The sequence below is a fragment of the Hylobates moloch genome, unplaced genomic scaffold (assembly GCF_009828535.3).
Source record: "Hylobates moloch isolate HMO894 unplaced genomic scaffold, HMol_V3 SCAFFOLD_8, whole genome shotgun sequence".
In the NCBI taxonomy this organism is placed as follows: Eukaryota; Metazoa; Chordata; class Mammalia; order Primates; family Hylobatidae; genus Hylobates; species Hylobates moloch.
The window spans coordinates 41,879,099-41,901,597 of NW_026652283.1; positions in this window are offsets into that span (position 1 = coordinate 41,879,099).

A 22,499-nucleotide genomic window follows, 5' to 3' on the forward strand; every position below is an offset into this window, starting at 1 on the left:
GAAAACCCACGGCCACTAACTGGCCTAATCTCAGCTGGATTATTTCAAGGGTCTCTCATCAACCATTTCCTTTTCCATTCTCTCCTCTTTAATCCATTTTATGCTCTATTGCCAGATTCATCCCTCAATCCACCTTCATAATCTCAGTTCCCTGCTCAAGTTTTTTTCAACAGAACATCAAAAAATAGTTTAAATAAAGAATTTGTAAAGAAATTAGAGTGTATCCACTATACAATGGAATAATATGAGGCCAGTTTCATAAAAAGTGAGTATAGGGCCGGGCGCGGTGGCTCACTCCTGTAATCCCAGCACTTTGGGAGGCCAAGGCAGGCAGATCACCTGAGGTAGCGAGTTCGAGACCGGCCTGACCAACATGGAGAAATCCCGTCTCTACTAAAAATACAAAATTAGCCGGGTGTGGTGGCGCATGTAATCCCAGCTACTCAGGAGGCTGAAGCAGGAGAATCGCTTGAACCCAGGAGGCAGAGGTTGCGGTGAGCTGAGCCATTGTACTCCAGCCTGGGCAACAAGGGCAAAACTCTGTCTAAAAAATAAACAATAAATAAAAAGTGAGTACAGCCCAGGCAACATAGCACCCCATCTCTACAAAAAAAAAAATTTTTTTTTTAAATTAGCCAGGGGTGGTGGTATGTTCCTGTAATCCTAGATATTGGGCAGGCTGAGGTGGGAGGATCACTTGAGCCCAGGAGTTCAAGGCTGCATTGAGCTATGATCTCGCCATTGCACTACCCCTTGGGCAACACAGTGAGACCCAGTCTTTCTCAAAAAAGAAAAATGAGGTAAATTTACATAAAGTGACATGAAAAATGCCCTTAATATGTTGTAAAAGAAAAGTTGATTACAAACCCATGGGAAACTCTTCTATTAGATACCGTTGGGACTAGAGGTAAGTTGTTAGTTGAAAAGTCGATTAAAGTGCAGAATCCACTGGGTGCAGTGACTCACACCTGTAATTCCAGCAGTTTGGGAGGCCGAGGCAGGTGCATCACCTGAGGTTGGGAGTTCGAGACCAGCCTGGCCAACATGATGAAACCCCATCTCTACTAAAAATACAAAAAATTAGCCGGGCGTGGTGGTGGGTGCCTGTAATCCCAGCTACTCAGGAGGCTGAGGCAGGAGAATCACTTGAACCCAGGAGGCAGAGGTTGCAGTGAGCCAAGATCGAGCCACTGCACTCCATCCTGGGCAACAAGAGCGAAACTCTGTCTCAAAGACAAAAAAATGCAGAATCATAAAGCATTATACAGTACAGTATAGAGTTTTGTTTTAAGAAAAATAAGCTTATTGTATAAGCATTTTATTTTAACTTAAGACTTACAAATTGAAGTAGTTTCAGGATTTTTCCGTGAATATAGCCCTCTCAATGAAGTTTCCTGCCTTTAATGAACTATTTATGATTTCTTTAAAGGTTTCTTTAAACTGGAGCAATAACTGAAAGACAGTTGTGAAGCAATCGAATGCAATTTTTTTTTTTTTGAGACGGAGTCTTGCTCTGTCCCCCAGGCTGAGGTGCAGTGGCGTGATCTTGGCTCACTGTAACCTCCACCTCCTGGGTTCAAGCAATTCTCGTGCCTCTGCCTCCTGAGTAGCTGGGATTACAGGCATGCCACCACCATGCCCTGCTAATTTTTTGTGTTTTTAGTAGAGACAGGGTTTTGCCATGTTGCCCAGGCTGGTCTCGAACTCCTGAGCTCAGGCAATCCGCCCCCCTCAGCCTCCCAAAGTTCTAGGATTACAGGTATGAGCGACTGTGCCAGGCCAAAATTCTTTTTGTTTTTTATTTTTGATTCAGGGTCACATATGCAAATTTGCTATATAGGTAAATTGTATGTCAAGGAGGTTGGGTGTACATTTTATTTTGTCACCGCCGTAATGAACATAGTACCCAATAGGTGACTTTTTGATCCTCTCTCTCTTTCCACTTCCACCCTCATGTAGGCCCCAGTGTCTGTTGTTCCCTTCTTTGTGTCCATGTGTACTTAATGTTTAGCTCCCACTTATAAGTGAGAACATGTGGTATTTGGTTTTGTTTTCCTGCATTAGTTTGCTTAGGATAATGACCTCCAGTTCCATCTATGTTGCTGCAAAGGACATTACCTCATTTCTTTTGTGGCTGTGTAGTATTCTATGGTGTATACCTACCACATTTTCTTTATTCAGTCTACTGTTGATGGACACTTAGGTTCATTCCATGTCTTTGCTGTTATGAATAGTGCTATGATGACTTTTTTTTTTTTTTTGCAACAGGGTCTTGCTCTATTCCCCAAGTTGGAGTGCGGTGACACAAACATAGCTTACTGCAGCCTGGAACTCCTGGGCTCAAGGGATCCTCCCGCCTCAGCCTCTCAAAGTGCTAGGATTACAGGTGTGAGCCACAGTGTTTGGATGTGAAATTATTCTAGATGGAAGAATTTCCACTCTCAGATTTCTGACCGAGAGTTACTTTAACAATTTTTTTTAACAACTTGCCTTTAACAAGCCTTTCCAATGCATTCAACTTGGTTTTCATAGAAACATCTCTTTTCTCTGTATGCTCATATTTCATGTTTTCAAAAATTTAACAAATTATGATAGCAAATATCACTGATATATTAATAAATAAATAAAATAAGCCCAAACGCATTTAGTAAGCCAGTAGCTCAATTGACAGGAACAGAGCTACCCAAGAGTTCTGAAAAGCAGCCTCTAGCCATGTGGGCATGCTGTGGGCATAGGTAAGTAGGTAAGCACATTTTAGAACTGGGAGAGTAAGTTAAATAGGGCCTAAGGAAATAACTATGTATTTATGTACATACATATATGATGGCTGTACAACTCTATAAATTTACTAAAAATCATTGGTTTGTAGACATAAAATGAGTGACTTTTATGGCATGTGGAATATATTTCAATAAAGCTGTTCTTTTTTTAAAGAAGACATCTATGTATTTATATATTTGTACATTCTCACTGAAAGGTCAAAGCATTGTCAAGAAAAAAGAGGCTGGGCGCGGTGGCTCACGCCTGTAATCTCAGCACTTTGGGAGGCCGAGGCGGGTGGATCACGAGGTCAGGAGATCGAGACCATCCTGGCTAACATGGTGAAACCCCGTCTCTACTAAAAAATACAAAAAATTAGCCGGGCGTGGTGGCGGGCGCCTGTAGTCCCAGCTACTCGGGAGGCTGAGGCAGGAGAATGGCATGAGCCTGGGAAGCGGAGGTTGCAGTGAGCCAAGATCGAGCCACTACACTCCAGCCTGGGTGACAGAGCGAGACTCCATCTTAAAAAAAAAAAAAAAGAAAAGAAAAAAGAAAGAAAATAAATATTTAAAAAGATCTGGAGACTGTTAAAAGTAATATTCTTGAGGGCAGTATTACAAGGAACTTTCACTTTTTACTTTATATACTTGTGTATGGTTTGAAATTTTACAGCCAGGATATACAATTTTTATAATAAAAATTGAAAATATACACACATTAAAAATTATTAGACTTCTAGATTAAGAAAATGGAAAAAACTATCTCACAGACTCTGTTTTGACCAATATCTGGGGAAGTTTAAAAAGTTAAAATTGTATCCACGTCAAAAAAAGGGTCAGTATCTTAAATGTCAATAAGTGGTGGTCAAGGAAGTAAATAGAAGATTCTGGGCTAGAGCATGTCAAGGCTTCCAGTCCTGCCTTCATTCCATCAAAACTCATACAATTAGATCCACAAAATCCTGACAATTAACACAAACATACACACATACATTACAAGAGAGAAGAAAAGTAAACACTTTCCTTCTCTTTCCCCTCCCATCTCTGGAAAATTGAAAATGGCTACTGGGGAGAAAAACTTGAAATGGGAAGTTTGGAATAGACCAAATCTTTAAAGTGGCAGTAAAGACTCAGGAAAACATGCTGAACTGGAGAAGTTCCAAAAAGTGAAGCTATCTTTTCCATGGAAATGGACTACACCAGCCATTAGTGGGGTGAACTTTGGAATAGACACTTAAAAAAACCTCAGAAGTGATTGCAGAACTTAGGTATTCTAACAAAGGCTGCACACAAGCAGCCCTCTCCCCTCTTCAGACAAGCATAAAAATCGTAGAAAAACTGCATACTGCATAAAATAAAACCCTTCTGACTGCAGTTCAGTAGAAAAAAAAACAAGTTTCAGATAAAGTGGAAAGCAATTCTGGAGACAAATAGAAAAACAGAAAAACTTCAGCCCAAGTGCTTTGAGTTGTAGAACAATTTATTAAGAAAATAACCTCAGGCCAGGTGTGGTGGCTAACACCTACATAATCCTAGTGCTTTGTGAGGTCAAGGTGAACGGATTGCTTGAGGCCAGGAGTTTAAGACCAGTCTGGGCAACATAGCAACACCTCGTCTCTACAAGAATAAAAAATTTAGCCAGGCATGGTGGTGGGCACCTGTAATCCTAGCTACTTGGGACCCTGAGGCAGGAGAATTTCTTGAACCCAGGAGTTCAAGGTTACAGTGAGTTATGATTGTGCCACTGTACTCCAGCCTGGGCAACAGAGCAAGACCTTGTCTCTAAAAAAAAAAAAAGAGAAGAAAATGAACTCAATAGAATAAGAACTCAAAACCAAGATAATAAAACAACTGAAGGAGATGAATAGGGAAATTGCACATTTGAGAATCCAAAGACTAATAAATACCTCAAAACAAGGAACCAAATAGACATGGCTAGAAGTGGAATTAGTTTTTTCTTTTCTTTTTTAAAGACTTTTACACCCCTAGAAATGGAATTATTGGTATGGAAAATGGTTTTAAATAATCAAAATAATGGTAGATGAAAACACAAAGATACTAAAACAATCAGATAGAAATCAATAGATATGGAAGACAGAAGTTATTGGTGTCCCTCAAATTGAGAACTCATTAAATGGAACAGAAGTACTCAAAAATATAAAAACAAAAGTTTGCCCCAAAATGAAGTACAAATCTACAGCTTGAAAGGTCAAGACAGAAAGCACTTTGATACAGAATATTCTGTCCTGAAAAATATTGCAATTAACTTATTGAACTTCAGATAACCAGGCAGAAAAAGTAGAATGCCTATAAGGAGAAAAACTCAGGCTATCCTTACATTACTCAACAGTAACATTCCAGAGACAGAAGCCAGTGGAGCGCTGGCTACAGAATTCTGAAAGAACAAAAGTATGATCCAAGAATATTATACCCAGCCAAGATGTCATTTGGAAATAAAGATACTAGGCAGAGTCCCACAAATACAAAAGAATGCACAGGAAAGAGCTCTCTTTGGCCGGGCATGGTGGCTCACGCCTGTAATCCCAGCACTTTGGGAGGACGAGGCAGGCGGATCGCTTGAGGTTGGGAGTTTGAGACCAGCCTGACCAACATGGAGAAACCCCGTCTCTACTAAAAATACAAAATTAGCCGGGCATGGTGACACATGCCTGTGATCCCAGATACTCGGGAGGCTGAGGCAGGAGAATCACTTGAACCCGGGAGGCGGAGGTTGTGGTGAGCCAAGATCACGCCTTTGCACTCCAGCCTGGGCAACAAGAGTGAAACTCCATCTCAAAAAAAAGCTCTCTCAAATTCTTCTTGAGAAAATGCTTGAATCTTAAAAAACCAGAGCTGGGCAGTTGCTCAGGCCTGTAATCCCAGCAACTAGGGAAGCTGTAGCAGGAGGATTTGCTTGAGCTCAGGAGTTCAAGACCAGCATGGGCAATATTGCAAGACCCCATTCCTAAAAAATAAAAATTAAAAAATTAGCTGGGTGTAGTGGCACATACCTGTGGTCCCAGCTACTTGGGAGGCTGAGGTGGGAGGAGTTTAAGGCTGCAATGCCACTGCATTGCTGTCTGGGTGACAGAACACGACCCTGTCTCATAAATTAAAATTAAAATTAAAATTAAATTAAATTATCTTCAAATAAACAAAACAACATAATGTCAAAATCACTTTTCCTAACCCTTATTTGAAGTCCAGATTTTAACAGTTTCTTTTTATACTTGTTCCTTTTTTCCTTTTTATTCCTTTTAGTTTATTTAATTCAAGTAAACTTGAATTTTTGAAACTTTAACTCAATTAACTTAAATTAGAATTCAGGATTAACAGAATTCAATTAACTTGAACTCAATTCTGTTAATTTCAAGTAAACTTGAATTTAATACTTTTTATTTTTTAATAACACACCTTATGATACAATTTTTTAAAGTACCTATGTCTATATACCTATTTAGCTATCATTCTATCCATATAAAAGCATAAAAAGATATTTAGAATGATGTTAATCAAATGTTAATAATGACTACTTTTAGATGGTGGGACTTAGGAGTTGTTTTTTTAAAAAAATATTTTCCCCCAGCTTTATTGAGGTATAATTATCAGATAATGAGATTTCAGGGAGTTTTTTCTTTTTCTTTTGCATTGCTTAAATGATTTGCAGTGAAAACATATTATTTTCACAGGAACAATAAGTTGATTTTTCTTAAAATAAAGCGTAAAGCAAACCTTCAACACTTCTCCCTAGTCTTCAGGATGTAGTTCAAGCTTTTGTATTCAAAATAAGAACCCAAACTATCTTCCCAAACTTACTTCCCACATTTAATAATAACGCAATTAATCTATTAATATAAAGAGTTTTCCCTGAAAATTCTTGCTGCTGTTCCTTTGCCCAAATCATTTTGCCATCTGGAACAGGCTTGCCATCTTTATCTGTATTAAACAAATGCAACCCACCCCACAAAGCGCAAGTCCTGATCCATCTCTTCCATTGACCTCCCAGAGCCCCACAACATTTTCAAATCAAATAGTTAAAAGTATCCATGTAGAAAAATACCTACAGAGTTCCTACTTCCTCTGGATTTGGTTTAAAGAGGAACCATTTAGTGGGAGACAAATAAGTTCTCTCAGTGTAAGTCAATTCTTGACTGTTATTTTATTAAGCAGCCCCTGAAGCTTATTAATATAGTAATAAGAAGTGAGAAATTGCAAAGCCTGAATTTCGACCTAACTAGTACTGAAAGTTAATAAGATGCATATCAGTTCCCTGAATAGACTATAATTCAAGGAACAATGGGAACATAGAGAAGTATCTGAATGCTCATCTGTTTCAGTTTTCTTTTTTGACATGAGAAATGAAAACACTTTTTACAGATTAAAATTTTTAATAAAGTTGCTTGCTATTAAAAAGCATACTTATGAATAAGCAAGATCTAGAGACTTACTGGCTTTTCAATGAAATGAGCAGAAATTTCACCAAGTGACTAAATATATTAATACTAAATACTTTTGGACTGAAAAACAACCTACTTCTATTATCCTATGGTGCCGTTACCTAGTGGCAGCAATGGGTAAAAGCAACATTAAGACTTCTTGGTTTGTTGGCCAGGCGCGGTGGCTCACGCTTGTAATCCCAGCACTTTGGGAGGCCGAGGCGGGCGGATCACGAGGTCAGGAGATCGAGACCACGGTGAAACCCCGTCTCTACTAAAAATACAAAAAATTAGCCGGGCGTGGTGGCGGGCGCCTGTAGTCCCAGCTACTCGGAGAGGCTGAGGCAGGAGAATGGCGTGAACCCGGGAGGCGGAGCTTGCAGTGAGCCGAGATTGCGCCACTGCACTCCAGCCTGAGTGACAGAGCGAGACTCCGTCTCAAAAAAAAAAAAAAAAAAAAAAAAAGACTTCTTGGTTTGTTAACTGTTCAGGGCTACAAAACTGATCATAAAAGTGGGTAAATTATATTAGACATGCCATCTATAGTAAAAGCTTCTGAGAAAATGCTTTTATATATCTTTTCTTTCTTCTTTCTTTCTTTTTTATTTTTATTTTATTTTTTATTTTTGAGACAGAGTCTCACTCTGTCGCCCAGGGTGGAGTGCAGTGACTCAATCTCGGCTCACTGCAAACTCCACCTCCTGGGTTCAAGAGATTCTCCTGCCTCAGCCTCCTGAGTAGCTGGGACTACAGGTGCACACCACCACGCCCAGCTAATTTTTGTATTTTTAGTAGAGATGGGGTTTCACTATTTTGGCCAGGCTGGTCTCGAACTCCTGACCTCAGGTGATCTGCCCACCTCGGCCTCCCAAAGTGCTTGGATTACAGGCATGAGCCACCAGGACTGGCTGCTTTCATCTATTTTCTTGCCCAATGGAAAAGAATATTTTTTTTTCTTAGCATTAAGACAACTTTTAAAGTTTTCAAAAATTTTTACCAGGTATATACATACACACATGCAATATTAACATTTTATGAAGAGAAAATAAAGTCTCTTTTCCTCCACATTTATTTTTGTTTTGTTTTGTTTTGTTTTCTACACATTTCTTATTAAGTCTTACACCCCAGAGGCAATTCTGTTAACAATTTCTGCTTTTTAGTTTTCCTAATGTTTATCATTAATATAATTATTTTAATTTGATTCAATTAATTTAATTATTTATTGATTTACCACCTTTAAACTGTATCTCCCCATAGTGAAAGATACAGAAATGAGAAAACTTATCTTTCTTTCCACCTCTCCTTTCCATCTCTAAATTTTTGTTAATATTATAAAAATGTGTAATGTTGGCCAGGCGTGGTGGCTCATGCCTGTAATCCCAGCACTTTGGGAGGCTGAGACGGGTGGATCACTTGAGGTCAGGAGTCCGAGACCAGCCTGGCCAACATGGTGAAACCCTGTCTCTACTAATAATACAAAAATTAGCTGAGCATGATGGTGCATACCTGTAATCCCAGCTACTCAGGAGGCTGAGGCAGGAGAATTGCTTGAACCTGGGAGGCAGGGGTTGCAGTGAGCCAAGATCCTGCCACTGCATTCCACCCTGGGCCACAGAGCAAAACCCCATGTCAGTGGGGGGAAAAAAGTGTAATGTTTGTATTATTTTCTGGGACTAAATAAAATATTTTGTGATTTGTATACAGATGGACAAAAATTAAAAACTCAAACCCAGAATTTACCATATTATAATCCTCTATATATTTGCTGTAGAGCCAACAGGTGTGGTTAAACCCTTAGTAATGGAAATATATTACTGTGGTCACTAAGACTTTGTAACTCAGAAGGGAGCCTTCCACACATCAAGATCTAATGGATTGCCGGGCACAGTGGCTCATGCCTGTAATCCCAGTACTTTGGGAGACTGAGGTGGGCAGATCACCTGAAGTCAGGAGTTCGAGACCAGCCTGGCCAACATAGTGAAACCCTGTCTCTACTAAAAATCCAAAAATTAGCCAGGCGTGGTGATGTGCACCTATAATCTCAGCTACACAGGAGGCTGAGGAAAGAGAATCTCTTGAACCCAGGAGGTGGAGGTTGCAGTGAGGCAAGATTGAGCCACTGCACTCCAGCCTGGGCAACAGAATGAGACTCCATCTCAAAAAAAAAAAAAAAAGATCTAATAGATCTTTTATATTTTCCCCCCAACTTTTGTTCACTTTGTTGGGTCATATACCTCTATTACTTATATCCCATAGGGTCCTCTTTGTTAGATTCCATTTTCATCTTGCTAAAGTCTATCTTTGGTCTTTACTACCTTTAACTGGTGTCTGGCTCTGTTTCTCTGCAACAATTCTAGGGTCCTATTCTTTTTCCTTTACAATTTTGAAGACTTTTTTTTTTTTTTTGAGACGGAATTTCGCCCTTGTTGCCCAGGCTGGACTGCAGTGGCGCAACCTCAGCTCACTGAACCTCTGCCTTCTGGGTTCAAGCGATTCTCTTGCCTCAGCCTCCTGAGTAGCTGGGATTACAGGAGTCCACCACCATGCCCAGCTAAATTTTTGTATTTTTAGTAGAAACAGTGTTTCACCATATTGGCCAGGCTGGTCTTGAACTCCTGACCTCAGGTGATCCACCCACCTCAGCCTCCCAAAGTGCTGGGATTACAGGCATGAGCCACCTCGCCCAGCCAATTTTGAAGACATTTATTGTATTTTTTTTTTAGATGGAGTTTTGCTCTTGTTGCCCAGGCTGGAGTGTAATAGTGCGATTTCGGCTCACTATAACCTCCGCCTCCAGAGTTCAAGCGATTCTCCTGCCTCAGCCTCCCAAGTAGCTGGGATTACAGGTGCATGCCATTATGCTGGCTAATTTTTGTATTTTTAGTAGGGACAGGGTTTCATCATATTGATCAGGCTGGTCTCGAATTCCTGACCTCAGGTTATCCACCCACCTCGGCCTCCCAAACTGCTGGAATTACAGGTGTGAGTTGCCATGCCCGGCCAAACATTTATTTTTAATGATGGTAAGTCTTACTGCTTTTTAGGGAACCTATTTTATTTTTGTTTGTTTGTTTGTTTTTTCTCTTTGAATGTTTGGCTGCCCACTCAGATTCCTATATAGAGAGAGGCATGAATTTCTTCTACATGTGTATTTTTCCTCTAGATCCATTCCTTAATCATGGGCTCTATGTGAGCAGGAGAACCACATGATCAGGGAGGCTGCTTTGTAGAATGCATGGGTGGGGAGTAGTCAGGCAGTCTGATGACCCCAAAACTGACTCCACCATGAGGGTGAAGTGCATTACATGAATTACTCCTAAGTGAAGCTGCCACTTTTTTCTTTTTATCCCATCCTTCTTTTTATGCAAGTCTGATCTACTTTCTCTCAAGCTAAATGTTCTCTCAAGGAGTCCTCCCCAGGCAAATCACTACTTTTTTAGAGAGACATTCTCATACTTTAGCATTAGAGCAAAAGGTACCAGTACCAGGTACCTTTGTAAGGGTGGAAGAATAAAGACTCATTTGTACCAATTGGTTTCTTAAATTGTTTTTAATGTAACACTTGAATAAATTACCTGATAATTAACTTAAATCTCACTTTTGATTGTCTAAAATTTGTTGATTCTGAAAAGAACTGCTCATGTCCTCTAATCCTCATCTCAAGCGTGATTTCTTTCCTAGATACCTACTCCTGTGTTCTCTCTTACCCACTCCGTCCTCAACTTATTCAGAGTGTCTGCACCCATCTATTTACCTCATTGTCTCACCTTTAGACTAGCAAGTTTTCAACAGCAGAGGCTAGGTCTAATTCACTTGGTGTTCAGAGGATCTCGCACAAGTTTAGTGCTCGACAAGTTCCTGTTTAATAATTGAATGAGCACCAAAGGCAGACATTGCAAATACACAAATCCTTCAAAGGACAACAGTTCCAGAATCTAGTCTAAGGAAACCATGGAAGGAGGATCTAGGGAGCCTGCAGTCTACCCATCTGCAGCTACTGAAGAAGCCCAGGCTGAAGCTCTGTAGCCTCTGGCACAGGAAGAAAGTTGGGCATAGGCACTAGACAGGTTAAAGTTTAAAAAATGCAAATCACCAGCTTGGGCAACATAGTGAGGTCCTGTCTCTACAAAAAAATAAAAATTAGGTGGGCATGGTGGTACATGCCTGTAGTCCCAGCTACTCGGGAGGCTAAGGCAGGAGGATCGTTTGAGCCCTGGAGTTTGAGGCTGCAGTGAGTGAGCTATAATCATACCACTGCACTCCAGCCTGGGGGACAGAATGGGACCTTGTCTCAAAAAAAAAAAAAAAATCTGAACAGAGCTATAACTAATAAAGAGGTTGAATCAGTAATAAAAAATCTTGGCTGGGCGCAGTGGCTCAAGCCTGTAATCCTAGCACTTTGGGAGGCCAAGGTAGGTGGATCACAAGGTCAGGAGTTCGGGACCAGCCTGGCCAACATGGTGAAGCCCCATCTCTACTAAAAATATCAAAAAATTAGCCAGGTGTGTTGGTGCATGCCAGTCATCCAAGCTACTTAGGTGGCTGAGGTAGGAGAATCATTTGAACCCAGGAAGTGGAGGTAGCAGTGAGCCAAGATCACACCACTGCACTCCAGAGCTTGGGTGACAGCAAGACTCTGTCTAAAAAAAAAAAAAAAAAAACCCTGACATTGTCTCCTAACAAAGAAAATCCCTGGACGTGATGGCTTTACCAATAAATTCTACCTAATATTTAAAGAACGAGCACCAATCCTTCTCAAACTTTTCCAAAACCTGGAAGAGGAGGGAACACTTCCTAACTCACTCTATAAGGACAGAATTACCCTAATTTTAAAAGCCAGATTAAAAAAAGAAAGCTACAGAACAATGTTTTTTAAGAACATTGATGCAAAACTCCTCAACAAAATACTAGCAAACCAAATTCAGCAGCATATTAAAAACATTATACATCATGACCAAGTAGGATTTATTCCTGGAATGCAAGGATGATTCAACATATGAAACTAGATCAATGTAATGCACCACTAGCTAGATTAACAAAGAAAAACGAGAGAAGATCCAAATAAGCACAATCAGAAATAACAAAGATGACAATACAACTAATCCCACAGAAATACAAAAGAGCTTCAGAAACTATTATGAACACCTCTATGCACATAAGTAAAGAACTCCAGAGGAAATGGATAAATTCCTAGAAACATACACCTCCCAAGACTGAACCAGGAAGAAACCGAGAACCTGAACAGACCAATAAGGAGTTCTGAAATTAAATCAGTAACATAAAACCTACCAATCAAAAAAAGCCCTGGGGCCAGGCATGGTGGTTTATGCCTGTAATCCCAGCACTTTGGGAGGCTGAGGCTGAGGTCAGGAGTTCGAGACCAGCCTGGCCAACATGACAAAACCTCGTCTCTACTAAAAATACAAAAATTAGCCAGCCATGGTGGCAGGCACCTGTAATCCCAGCTACTTGGGAGGCCGAGGCAGGAGAATCACTTGAACCTGGGAGGTGGAGGTTGCAGTAAGCCAAGATTTTGCCACTGCACTCCAGCCTGGGAGACAAGAGCAAAACTTCAACAACAACAACAAAAGCCCTGGACCAGATGGATTGACAACCCAATTCTACCAGATGCACAAAGAAGAGCTGGTACCAATCCTACTGAAACAATTCCAGAAAATCGAGGAGGAGCGACTCCTCCCTAACTCGTTCTATGAAGTCAGTATCATCCTGATACCAAGATCTTACAGAGACATAATGAAAAAAACAAAAAAAACCAAAACGGCCGGGTACGGTGGCTCATGCCTGTAATCCCAGCAGTTTGGGAGGCCAAGGCGAGTGGGTCACCTGAGGACAGGAATTCAAGAGCAGCCTGGCCAACATGATGAAGCCCTGTCTCTACTAAAAATACAAAAATTTTCGGGGCGTGGTGATGTATGCCTATAATCCCAGTTACTCAGGAGGCTGAGGCAGGAGAATCGCTTGAACCCAGGAAGCAGAGGTTACAGAGAGCCAAGATCGTGCCATTGCACTCCAGCCTGGGCAACAAGGATGAAACTCTGTCTCAAAAAAAAAAAAAAAGGAAGAAAGAAGAAAAGAAAATCTTCAGGCCAATATCCCTGATGAACATAGATGCAAAAATCCTCAACAAAATATTGGCAAACCAAATCCAGCAGCACATCAAAAAGTTAATCCACTGTGATCTAGTAGACTTCATTTCTGGGACGCAAGGTTGGTTCAACATATGCAAATCAATGAATGTGGTTCACCACATAAACAGAATTAAAAACAAAAAGAATGCAATCATCTCAATAGATGCAGGAAAATTTTTGATGAAATCTAACATCTATTCATGATAAAATTCTCACCAAACTAGGCATCAAAGGAACATATGTCAAAATGGTAAGAGCCATCCATGACAAACCCACAGCTAACATCATACTGAGCCAGCAAAAGCTGAAGTATTCCCCTTGAGAACTGGAAGAAGACAAGGATATCCAAAGGATGTCCACTATGTCCTGGAAGACAGGAATGTCCTAGGAAGAACAATCAGGTAAGAGAAAGAAATAAAAGGCATCAAAATATGGAAAGAAGAAGTCAAACTATCTCTTCACTGACAATATGATTCTATGCCTTGAAAACCTTAAAGACTCTGCCAAATGACCCCTAGAACTGATAAACGACTTCAGTAAAGTTTCAGGATACAAAAATCAGTAGCATATATATACACCAATAACATTCAAGCTGAGAGCCAAATCAAGAACACAATCCCATTTATAATAGCCACAAAAAGAATCAAATACCTAGGAATATACCTAACCAAGGAGGTGAAAGATCTCTACAAGGAGAACTACAAAATACTGCTGAAAGAGATTAGATATGATACATATAAAGGGGAAAATATTCCTGCTCATGAACTGGAAGAATCGACATCATTAAAATGGCAATACTGCCCAAAGCAATCTACAAGTTCAATACTATTCCTTTCAAACCACCAACATCATTTCTCACAGAATTGGAAAAAACTATTCTAAAATGCACGTGGAATCAAAAAAGAGCCAGAATCACCAAAGCAATCCTTAGCAAAAATAAAAACGTCAGAGACATCTCATTAGACAACTTCGAACTTATGCTACAAGGCTACAGTAACCAAAATAGCATGGTATGGGTACAGATACAGTCACATAAACCAAGGAAACAGAACAGAGAACTCAAAAATTAAACCACACATGTACAACTATCTGATCTTGGACAAAATCGACAAAAATAAGCAATGGGGCCAAGCGCAGCGGCTCAAGCCCATAATCCCAGCACTTGAAGAGGCTGAGGCGAGGAGAATTTCTTGAGCCCAGGAGTTCAAGACCAGCCTGGGCAACATGGTGAAACCCCATCTCTAGAAAAAATACAAAAATTATCCAGGCGTGGGGGCACACACCTGTAGTCCCAGCCGCCCAGGAGGCTGAGGTGAAGAATTTCTTGAGCTCAGGAGGAAGAGGCTGCAGTAAGCTGTGATCATGCCACTGCGCTGCAGCCTGGGTGACAGAGTGAGGTCCTATCTAACAACAACAACTAAAAAGGCAATGGGGGGCCGGGCGCGGTGGCTCACGCTTGTAATCCCAGCACTTTGGGAGGCCGAGGCGGGCGGATCACGAGGTCAGGAGATCGAGACCACGGTGAAACCCCGTCTCTACTAAAAATACAAAAAATTAGCCGGGCGTGGTGGCGGGCGCCTGTAGTCCCAGCTACTCGGAGAGGCTGAGGCAGGAGAATGGCGTGAACCCGGGAGGCGGAGCTTGCAGTGAGCCGAGATTGCGCCACTGCACTCCAGCCTGGGAGACAGAGCGAGACTCTGTCTCAAAAAAAAATAAAAATAAAATAAAAAAATAAAAATAAAAAGGCAATGGGGAAAAGATTCCCTATTTAATAAATGGTGGTGGGATAACTGGCTATCTGTATGCAGAAGAAGGAAATTGAACCCCTACCTGTCACCATATATAAAAATTAACTCAAGATGGATCAAGGACTTAAATGTAAAACCTAAAACTATAAAAATCCTGGAAGAAAACCTAGGAAATACCCTTCTTGATATTGGCCTTGGCAAATAATTTATGGCTAGGTTCTCAAAAGCAATTGCAACAAGAGCAAAAATTGACAAGTGAGGCCTAATTCAACAAAAGAGCTTCTGCATAGCAAGAGAAACTATCAAAGGGGTAAACAGACAACCTACAGAATGGGAGAAAATATTCACAAACTATGAATTCAACAAAGGTCTAATATCCAAAATGTATAAGGAACTTAAATCAATAGGCAAAAACAAATAACTCCATTAAAAAGTAGGCAAAGGACATGAACAGACTTCTCAAAAAAAGACTTACAAATGGCCAATGAACATATGAAAAAATGCTCATCATCACTAACCATCAGAGAAATGTCAATCAAAACCACAATGAAATACCATCTCAACTAGTCAGAATGGCTTTTGTTAAAAAGTCAAAAAATAATAGATGTTGGTGAGGCTGCAAAGAAAAGGGAACTCATACAGTGTTGGTGGGAATGTAAATTAGCTCAGCCACTGTGGAGAGCAGTTTGGAGATTTCTTTTTTTTTTTTTTTTTTTTTGAGACAGAGTCTTGCTCTGTTGCCCAGGCTGGAGTGCAGTGGTGCAATCTTGGCTCACTGCAACCTCCACCTCCCAGGTTCAAGCGATTCTCATGCCTCAGCCTCCAGAGTAACTGGGACTACAAGTGCACACCACCATGCCTGGCTAATTTTTGTATTTTTAGTAGAGACAGGGTTTTGCCATGTTGGCCAGGCTGGTCTCAAACTCCTGACCTCAAGTGATCCAACCACCTCGGCCTCCCAAAGTGCTGGGATTATGCTGGCATGAGCCAGCATGCCCAGCCTGGAGATTTCTTAATGAACTAATATTTGAACTATCATTCAACCCAGCAATTCCATTACTGGGTATGTGCCCAAAGGAAAATAAATAATTCTACCAAAAAGACACATGCACATCTATGTCCATTACAGTGCTGTTCACAATAGCAAAGACATTGAATCAACCCAAGTGCCTATCAATGTGGATTGGATTTAAAAAATGTGGTACATATATGCTATGGAATACTATGCAGCCATTAAAAAGAATAAAATCATGTCTTTTGCAGCAATGTGGGTGTGGTTGGAGGCCATTATCCTAAGCAAACTAATGCAGAAACAGAAAACCAAATATCTCATGTTTTCACTTATAAGTGGGAACTAAACATTGGGTAAACTTGGACATAAAGATGGGAACAATGGGAAATACTGTTCACTGGGAAAAACAAAAATACAAGAGCAGGAAGTGTGGGAGTGGAGCAAGGGTTGAAAAGCTACCTATTGGGTACTATGCTCACTATCTGGGTGACAGATTCATTCATACTCCAAACCTCAGAATCATGCAAAATGTCTTTGTAACAAATCTGTACATGTACCCTCTGATGTTAAACATCAAAAAAAGATTAAACAAGAAAAAAAACCTGTTAGAACGAATACGTGAATTCAGCAAAGTAGCAAGATACAAAGTTAGCACACAAAAATCAGTTGCATTTTGATACACTAACAATAAGCCATCTGGGGCCTGGAGCAGTGGCTCACGCCTGTAATCCCAGCACTTTGGGAGGCCGAGGCGGGCGGATCACGAGGTCAGGAGATCGAGACCGTCCTGGCTAACTCGGTGACACCCCGTCTCTACTAAAAATACAAAAATTAGCCGGGCGTGGTGGTGGGCGCCTGTAGTCCCAACTACTCAGGAGGCTGAGGCAGGAGAATGGCGTGAACTCGGGAGGCGGAGCTTGCAGTGAGCCGAGATCGCGCCATTGCACTCCAGCCTGGGTGACAGCGAGACTCCGTCTCAAAAAAAAAAAAAAAAATAAGCCATCTGGAAAAAAAATTAAGAAAACGATCCCATTTATAATAGCATCAAAAAGAATAAAATACTTAGAAATTAATTTATCCAAGGAGATTAAAGCCTTGGACAATGAAAACTACAAAACATTTCTGAAAATAATTGAAGAAGACATAAATAAAAAGACATCCCCTGTTCATGAATCCAAAGATTTAATATTATAAGATGTCAATACTATCCAAAGAGATCAACAGATTGAATGCAATTCCTATCACAATGCCAAGGACTTTTTTGCATAAATAAAAAAACTCATATGGCATCTCAAAGGATCTTGGATAACCAAGACAATCCTGAAACGGAAGAACAAAGCTGGAAGACTCACAGTTCCTGATTTCAAAACTGACTACAAAGCTACAGTAATTAAAACAGTGTAGTGGTACTGGCATAAAGATAGATATGTGTACAACTATCTGTGTATATGTACATAAAATATGTACAACTATGATATTTCCATAAATTTTATAATAATTTAGTTTTTAAAAAGATAGTTATAGACCAATGGAGTAGAATAGCAAATCTAGAAACAAATCCGGGCATATATGTTCAAATAATTTTTTTACATAGGTGCCAAGATCATTCAATGGGGAAAACACAATCTTTTCTTTTCTTTTTTTTTTTTTTTTTTTTTTTGAGACGGAGTCTCGCTCTGTCGCCCAGGCTGGAGTGCAGTGGCGCGATCTCGGCTCACTGCAAGCTCCGCCTCCCGGGTTCACGCCATTCTCCTGCCTCAGCCTCTCCGAGTAGCTGGGACTACAGGCGCCCGCCACCACGCCCGGCTAATTTTTTTGTATTTTTAGTAGAGACGGGGTTTCACCGTGGTCTCGATCTCCTGACCTCATGATCCGCCCGCCTTGGCCTCCCAAAGTGCTGGGATTACAAGCGTGAGCCACCGTGCCCGGCCGGGAAAAGACAATGTTTTCAACAAATAGTTCTAGGAAAACTAAATATTCACACACAAAAGAATGAAGTTGGATCCTTATTTAACACTATATACAAAAATTAACTCAAAATGGATTTATGACCCAAATGTAATACCTAAAATTATAGAATTCTTAGAAGAAAACATAGGACAAAACTTCACAACAGGCTGGGCGCGGTGGCTCAAGCCTGTAATCCCAGCACTTTGGGAGGCCGAGGCGGGTGGATCACGAGGTCAGGAGATCGAGACCATCCTGGCTAACACGGTGAAACCCCGTCTCTACTAAAAATACAAAAAATTAGCCGGGCGTGGTGGCGGGCGCCTGTAGTCCCAGCTACTCGGGAGGCTGAGGCAGGAGAATGGCGTGAACCCAGGAGGTGGAGGTTGCGGTGAGCCGAGATCACGCCACTGCACTCCAGCCTGGGGGACAGAGAAAGACTCCGTCTCAAAAAAAAAAAAAAAAAAAAACTTCACAACATTGGATTTGGCAATAATTTCTTGGATATGACACCAAAAACAAAAGCAACCAAAGAAAATAAAGACAAACTGGATTTCATGAAAATTAAAGTATTTTGCACAGCAAATGACACTATAAACAGAGTAAAAAAGGCAACTTACAGAATGGCAGAACTTTTTGCAAATTATATATCTAATAAGGGATTAATATTCAGAATATATAGCGAATCTCTAAAACTCAGCAAAATAAGCAAACAAAGCAATTCAAAAATGGGCAAAGGGCTTGAATAGACATTTCTCTAAAGAAGATATACAAACGGCAGATAAGTAGATTAAAAGATGCTCAACATCACTAATCCTTAGGGAAATGCAAATCAAAACCGCAATGAGGTACCACCTGACACCTATTAGGATGGTGTTTGACATAGAAAAAAACAAATTTTTCTTCCTAATCTCACAGTCAATGCAGGACAAAATGCTTCCGACACCGGATTGGGTTGTTTTTTTCCTACCCCCCATAAATCAGTTCTCCAGCAGACACCAACTGATTGTCCTATAATTCAATTCAATTCTGACACTGGCCAGGTGTGGTGGCTGTTGCCTGTAATCCCAGCACTTTGGGAGGCCGAGGTGGGTGGATCACCTGAAGTCAGAAGTTCGAGACCAGCCTGGCCAACATGGTGAAACCCTGTCTCTACTAAAAATACAAAAATTAGCCAGATGTGGTGGCAGCTGCCTGCAGTCCCAGCTACTTGGGAGGCTGAGGCAGGAGAATTGCTTGAACCCAGGAGGTGGAGGTTGCAGTGAGCTGAGATCACGCCATTGCACTCCAGCCTAGGTGACAGACACTCTGTCTCAAAAAAAAAAAAAAATTCTGATACTGTCTACCTGGAGTTAGATCCCACAGGCTAAGGGCTCAGCCCCACAAGACTGCCCCCCAACTTCAGATGCCAGTCAAAAGTCTAGGCCTCTGGAACTTCTGATGTACTGGCTGTAAACCGGGGATTCCCCTGATCCCCTCCTTGGGTTTGATTATTTGTAAGAGCAGCTCACAGAACTCAAGAAAGTGCTGTACTTACATGTACTAGTTTATTATGAAGAATGTTATGAGGTATACAGATGAACAGCCAGATGGAAAAGATGCACAGGGCAAGGCTTTTGGGAAGGGGCATGGAGCTTCCATGTCCTCTCTTAATGTGCCACCTTCCAGGCACTTATACGTGTTAGCAATCCAGAAGCTCTTGGAACCTCGTAGTTCAGGGATTTTTTTATGGAGGCTTCATCACGTAGGCATGGTCAACTATTGACTTAATCTCCAGACCTTTCCTCTTCTAGAGGTATGCAGATGGGACTGAAAGTTCCAAGCTTCTAATCATATCTCGATCTTTCTGGTGACCAGTCCTTACACAGAAGTCTATCAAGAGTCACCTCGTTAGAACAAACAGTGCTCCCATCCCTAGGGAATTCCAAGTAATTTAGGAACTCTGTGTCAGACACTCCTATCACTCTGGAAATTACAAAAGTCTAAGGAGATTTGTGTCAGGAACTGAGTTAAAGACCGAATATTAGAAGAAAAGATTCTCCTGGCACCCCTATCAGCAGGGGTATTAGGAGCTCTGCCTCATGAACTGGGGCAGAGACATATTTCTTATTTCTTAATGGTTTTTATTTATTATTATTTCACAGATGGCTACTATTAAAACAACACAGAAAATAACAAGTGTTGGTGAGGATGTGGATAAACTGTAACCCTCGTACATTGTTGGCGAGGATGTAAAATGGTATAGCCGCTGGATAAAACAGTATGGTGCTTCCTCAGAAAATTAAAAATAGAATTACTATATGATCTGCATTTCTATTTCTGGATATATACTCAAACAATTGAAAGCAGGGTCTTGAAGAAATGTTTGAACACCCATGTTCACAGCAGTATTATTCACAATAGCCAAAATGTGGAAACAACCCAAGTGTTCATCGAAGAATGAATGGGTTAACAAACGCATTCTATGCATACAATGAAATATTATTCTGCCTTCTCGTTCTACTTGCTTCTCCTGTTCCTAACCTCTAGAGTGTCACCCCTTAGTCCTGCGGTCTCTTCTCTGTTTATACTTACTCCCTAGATAATGTCCTCTGGTGCCATGACTTTAAAAACAATAGTGGTGGCTCACGCCTGTAATTTCAGCACTTTGGGAGGCAGAGGCAGGCAGATCACCTGAGGTCAGGAGTTCGAGACCAGCCTGGCCAACATGGTGAAATTCCATCTGTACTAAAAATACAAAAATTAGTCAGGCGTGGTGGCAGGCACCTGGAATCCCAGCTACTGGAGAGGCTGAGGCAGGAGAATCACATGAACCCAGGAGGCAGAGGTTGCAGTGAGCCACGATCATGCCACTGCACTCCAGCCTAGGAGACAGAGTGAGACTCCTAAAAAAAAAGAAGAAAACCAAATATCTTTAGGATGACCTTCAAGGCCCTTAACTCCTTAACTACATCCACACCCCCAGCCTTATGCCTCTGGTTGCATCCCTCACCCCGCTACCCCTCATTCACTGAGCTCTAGCACACTGGCTTCTATGAGGCCACCAGGTCGACTCCCACCTCAAGACATCTGCTGTTCCTTCTGCCTGAACTGCTCTTCCTCCAAGTATTTGCATGTTTTTCACCCTCACTTCATTCGGATCTCTGTTCAAAGGTCACCTCCTTAGCGCTTTCCCCAAGAAATATATAGTCATCCCTCAGTATCCGTGGGGAATTGGTTCTAGGATCTCCTCTGATACCAAAGTCCAAGGAGCTGAAGTCGCTTATATAAAATGGCATAGTATTTGCATGTGACCTGTACACATCCTCCCATATGCTTTAAATCATTTCTGGGTTTCTTATAATACCTGATATAATATAAATGCTGTGTAAATCGTTGCTATACTATATTGTTTGGGGAATAATAACAAGAAAAAAAAAAGTCCATACATATTCAGTACAGACACAACCACCTTCTTTTTTTCCCCAAATATTTTCCATCCCCGGTTGGTTGAATCTGCTGACAGAGAACCTGCAGACATGGAGGGCCAGCTGTATACGCTCCTGTCACTCTTGATCCTCTTTACCATTTCGTTTTCCACCTAACATTATATTATATATCCATTTGTTTATGACCTGCTTTGTAAGTGACATAAAGAACTTGTCTTGTTTAATACTATGTTTCTGACAACTAAAACAATTCAGAGCAGAAGCACACAACCAACAATTGTTGAGGGAATAAATGATCGAATGGATGGGTCTTAGATAAAGGTGGAAGATGGCTCTGCTTTTGAACATTCCAGGATGAGGGGATGTTACTCTCCCATTCCCCACCCGTAGTTTCTCCTATGCTTAGTGCTGGCCTAAACCATGCTGTGTCCCTTTAATATTCAAAGGTTCGTTCTTAGGGTGGGACCAACAAAATAGGTATAACCATGTATTGACCACGCCTTTAGGAGCTAGCACAGAGGAGCTCTCCGTCACCCTGTGAAAGCACTGACTTGGCTGAGTGAGTCTATTGCCTTATCTAATAGTGGGATTGTGGATGCTGCTAGCTGATCCCCCAATTCTTCCTATTTGTCTTTGGCAAGCCCAACTTTTCTGACACCATCTTCTGCTCAATTCCAAAACCTTGTCAGGCTCTGCAACTCTGCTCTGCCCCAGGGTCTCAGGCGCCTGAATATCTAATTCATGGCCTCAAAAAACCTAACAAGAAGTATAAACTTATCTGTAGACCTCAAGACAGCGTCTGGTTAACCACCCTCTGAAAACAGAAAGAGGATGATTCCAAACCCCACACTGTGACCTTGGAAGCCCTGCAGAGTCTGTTCCTACCTATCACTCTCCAAACTCATCTCAGGCCCCTCTCCTCTTTGCTTACAAAGTTCTAGCCAAAATGATCTTCTTCTGTTTCTCAAATACCCCAGGCTTATTCCCACTTCATGGTGATGCAAGGCAGACAAGCCCCAA